At 36.1% G+C, this 5334-nt stretch overlaps 1 pseudogene; it reads left to right on the top strand.

The window, feature by feature from the left end:
- Nucleotides 1-2630: 2630 nt before the first annotated feature.
- The window catches only part of LOC102020315, a 28146-nt pseudogene continuing 25442 nt past the window's right edge, over nucleotides 2631-5334 (top strand).

Genomic DNA, 5334 nt, shown 5'->3' with positions numbered 1-5334 from the left:
AGATAGCATTTTTTAGGTGAGAGAGAACAATGCATTGCTATTTTCCTAACTTGTGGAGTATGCACTTATATTCGATGGACTGGAATAACATTTTAAAATATAACTGTAACATATCTAATATTTTAGGTCTTAAAATTTCAAAAATACAAGTTTTAGTTTTTATTGCATAGAAAATTTTGTACAAACTAACTCCCTATCCACACATTTCTGAACTATATGCAGATTACCCTTTTTAACCTGAAGGTTTCCATTTTTGATATAGTTATTTCGTTTACTTCTTGTTTGAAGTTCTAGAACATGTGCATTATTGCAATAATCCTCTAAACATGCTTCCATATCTAAGGAGTTCTGAAAATTTAGCAATAAAGATTATGACACACAAAATTCACAATTCATTCAAGGAGCAAGATATCACCTTAAGGCAGATTCCTGAGACCTCCATAGTATTACAAATTGCATAGTGTCATGCTGGATTCTGATCCTGTGTAGGGTATAGCACTGCAGCATCACCCAGCCTGAAGTCTCAGCATGACAAGTCCAGAGGTTTAAGGCACTGGGAAGGTGGAGTATTCAGAGTTATAGGATGAAGATGGCGATTGTATACGTTCCCAGAAAACCCAATCTGCTGCCCTCACAGGAGCGGGTACAGAGCTTACATGTTAGTACACTACAGATCCTATTTTACAGCTGTTTGTCAAGATGCACATTTGAAATAAAAATGACAATTCCAGTAGCTCTTCTTGTCAGATACTTTTTAGAGCAACTTTTAAAAAATGCATCATCTCATTATAATACAGTCCAGATGTTGTTATTCCCAAAATCTTAAATAAAAATCATGGAAGAGTATCGAATTATCGCTGATTGGGTAAATACTTTATAGAAGAATTTTTGATATAGAAGCAAACTACTACTTTAAGCAATAGTGCTTGAGGATGATAGTTTCCTCTGTGGGGTTTGTTGGATCAGGAAATAGGAAGCATAGTTCCCAACCAGAGATTTTTCATAGAATGGTAAAGAGGGTGACAGCCCACTTCAGGAACAAAAGGGTTTTCTCTACCTGTTGGCTAAGGCAGGACCCCACACATTGATCATTTAAGCAGCACTGCAGCATACAGTAACTCTGGAGTATCTGCATGGCTAATGTTTCTTCCTGAATATGTTTCTGTATCTATTTGACAAAAACTACAGGTAGGTAGTATGAATAGTGTGATTCCTGCAATTGAAAACATATGTATATAGGGCTTCACAAAAGCTTGCTTTATTTATTTATTTGTTTATTTGTTTATTTAGTGATAGAGTCTCACTGTGTAGTCCAGGCTGACCCTGAACTGATGGTGATCCTCCTGCCTCAGTCTCCCAAGTGCTGGGATTACAAGTGTGTACCACTTCTTCAATGTTTGGGCTTTTACAGGAGGAAAAATAATTTCTGCATCCTAAAGCTTTTTAAGATTATAATCTTTCTTATATGGTTTATAGGATAAAGATTAACAATATCTTTAAGGATTAATTTAGAATAATTCCATTTTGCCATTGTAGGAGAGATATTCATGTGAAAGATACACTTACTGCAGATGGTATGAAATGAGAGAAAAGCCAATGAAAAACTAAAAATTTTCATTATAAAAACCTAATGAACTCTATGTATCTAACACACTGTTTAAAACAGAGGAGGCTATATACTAACAGTGGTCAAAGCTGATCATTTTTGAGACAGGATCTCTCTATGTGATCCATGCTGAGCTCAAGCTCATGATCCTCCTTCTGCAGTAGAATTATCTTTTTTTGTTTTTCTGTTGTTTTTGTCCAGTGAATCTGACTTTTCTTTTTAAGACAGAGTCTCACTATGCAGTTCAGGCTGGCCCTAAACTCACTACCTAATTAGGCTGTTATTGAACTCATGGTGATCCAGCTTTAGCCTCGCACATGCTGGGATTACAGGCATGTGCCACCACCACTGGCCCTGACCTATGTTCTTATCAGCAGGAAATAGGTGATATGAATTCAAAGACAACTATTCTTGTCATTTCTTGCTTACTCTCTTAAATTCATATTTGCCATAGGCCCCAGCACATGTTTAGTAAATACTCCTGGGGTAAGTATGGTGTGTAGGCTTCAGCAACGATCAACTGGTGGTATCCCTTAACTTGCCTAGAAAAAGATGACACTGTATGTGAAAAAAATCTAAGAGTTCCATGTGAGAATTAACTCTAAAGGCAAAATGTATGTGTTCTGCTGAATTCTTCCTTTAAACATTCTTAGTTCTACTTAAAACCAAACTCTCTTAGGACATTCCCATTCTTTAAACACTAAAGAAACGAATGTTAAAATATTTAATATGTTACATATTTAAAATGTAGAAGTATGTAATATAGTTTGAAAGCTTAAGGAATTATAATAGTATTAAAATTTTAATATAATATTGAGTTACTAGTCATTTACCATAGAATTATATTATTAATAATGAAATGCAAATATAGGCATTTGTTCGCTTAATCATTCAATGAACATGTTGGGTACAATGTGTTGGGCAATGTTCTAGCACTTGGCACGGAGCAGTGAACAAAGAGAATTTTCCACAGCTTACATTCTAGTGAGGGGAGATGGAATACAGAGGATATGGGTGTAAACACATGTCGAAGTACATGGAAGTGGTAAGTCATATGGTGAAAAATAAAACAAATAAGGATTATGAATTACCGTGTTGTATGGCATGGACAAGGACATGTACTTACATGAAGACTCTAGGGAAGTGAGCCATAGCAGCTCGGTGGAAGTCACTCCAAGCAGAAGGAACAGTGAGTGGAGAAGATGCTTTTCCTGTTCCAGGAACACCAGCGATTTGATTATGACTTAACGGTGGAAGAGACAGGGGTAATATTGGAGTATACTGGCTGTGCAGGCCAGGGTAAGGATTTTGAGCTTTGTTCCAAGTGATAGATACATGAAGGCCCTAGAGGAGTTAGAACATGAGTGACCTGATCTGATTTATAATGTGAAAATATAATTCTGTATCCGGGGGATGGGGCATCAGATAGACAGGTAATTTTGCAAGTAAGAGAACCAGTGGGAATATACTCCAACAGTTGCGTTGGAGGACATGCTGGGCTAGAACATGGTATTAGATGTGCTGTTCATCACAAATGCTTTATTTGGGATATATATTTTAACTGACATTTGTTTCTGATATATTAAAAGGAGAGGGAGAGGGACAGAGAGAGGAACAGACAGAGAGACACAGACAGAGATACAGAGAGATGGAGACAGAGAGAGACACAGATAGAGAGACTACTCTCATTTTGTCTTGAGCAACTGAAAACCTGGAGATAACATTTCACAAGCTGAAGAAACCTGGGAAAGCAGTGGTGAGGAGGAGGAAATCAAATGCAGTGTTTCGGATGTGCTGAGTTTTACTGCCTTTCAGTGAAGCACAGGTGTTGAAAAAGCAGCTGAATTCCTTTATTTTTAGTTTCCACTCTGATCCCAGTAGTCAGAGGCAATTTGGAAACGAGGAGTTTGCTCCCTTGCCCAGAATTCATCAGTTCTGTAATAGAACAAAGTACACATTTTGTCCTGCCTCTGACAGTCCTATGATATTTGAAAGAGCTAAAAGATGTTTATTTATGCATTCTCACCTCTTTTTTTATTTTAAAGAGAGCAGTAAATGAGAAACAAAGAAATAGAACAGTAGCAGCCTACCAGTATCACAAACATAAACAAATCAAAGCAAAATCATTCAAAGTGATAGTCTGAAGACAAAATAATACTAATCAACAGTGGTTGTTACATTACATATCACAATCCTCAACTACATTGCTCAGATTACCAGATGTACGAATGAAAGATTGCTCAAACCATTATAGGGAATAAGAAAATCATTCTTTGATAACACAGTAGAGATAATACAGAGTTTCACTAGATAAGATGGTAGGAGCTCACCATTGTAATTCCATTGCATATTGTTACCTTCAAATCAGTTGCTCAGACCACCAGACACAAGTATGCACAATCCATCAAAACGTACTCACAATGTAAATAGATGATAGGAAAGGGAAAGAAATTGCTCAAAGGAAGGAACCAGTGGGATGAGGGAAAGAAGAAAAAAGAAAGGAATGCAAAATATAAATATATACATATGAATAGCTGCAATAACTGTATTGCTGATGTCTGATGGTATATTGAAATGAACAGTTAATGCTTTCTCACCTCTTTATTTTATTATAAATAATAAAAATTAGTCTGAGCACCTAAACATAATAACCAATGATACTAAACATTGCCATTAATTGATGTTATGTTTTGTCCTAAGCACTTTTCTAAGTATTTTACTTTTTTGCCAAAGTCATACTTTATTTCAAATGTACCTAATGTACAAATGAACCTTAGAAATATCAAATAATTTGCTTATGATTACATGGCTAATAGGTTTTTGCAGGATTTTTTTTATATATATTTTTGTAGAGCACTTGTAATCATGCTATAATTTCCTTGCACAAATCATTTCTCCTGCCCTGTGGAGTTTTCCCAAAAAAAATCAAAATGAAGCTTCATGGTTAGATGACCATCTTTCTTTAAAGACAAAATATTTCTCTTAACTGAATGTTAGTTTATTCAGGCACAGTATAGTGACTTCTACCCCTAAGAAAATACTTTTCTTCTTGTTTTTGCTCCACTGTCCCAAAGCAACCCTTGCTGATTTTCACACTGCCTCATAGCATGCTTCTGCTCTTCTCTCAGACGTTCTGATTTCTAGCTTCCCATCCTATATTGGACACCTATATCACAGTCATATCCCTAAATATTCTGACAATTTTTATTCAGATGTTGACTTCTCAGCAAACTCTTTGACTAAAATATTGCTTTGGAGGATGTAAAACCATCTGCTTATATTGACTGTTATCTCAGGAATTTGACTAAAGAACTGCTTTAGTCAAATACTGTATCTGACCCTTACCCTTAAAGGTTTATTTTTCACTCATAGTTTCCATGGGTTCAGTCCATGGTTACCTAGCTCCAAGAAGAAACAGTGTGGTGGAAAGGCTTGACAAAGGAAAGCTTCTCATATCATGGGAGCCAAGAAGTGCAAAAAGGATGAAGGGAGCCAATAACCAGAATACACTCTTCTAAGTCATGCCCTCAGTTACCCAACTGTAAGCAGACCCCACCTCCTCATAGCACATCCGGTTACTGCACTCAAGATAGCCATTCTTAGCGGGATGAGGTGGAATCTCAGTGTCATTTTAATTTGCATTTCATGAATGATTAATGGTGTTGAACATTTTCTCATGTATTTATATTCCATTTGTATTTCTTTTTTTTTAAATGACTATCGAATTT

This window comes from Chinchilla lanigera, unplaced genomic scaffold (genome assembly GCF_000276665.1).
Source record: "Chinchilla lanigera isolate Chin_1 unplaced genomic scaffold, ChiLan1.0 scaffold00009, whole genome shotgun sequence".
NCBI classification, from domain to species: Eukaryota; Metazoa; Chordata; class Mammalia; order Rodentia; family Chinchillidae; genus Chinchilla; species Chinchilla lanigera.
The sequence above is the reverse complement of the archived record's forward strand: the minus strand, read 5'-3'. Positions and strand labels throughout refer to the sequence as shown.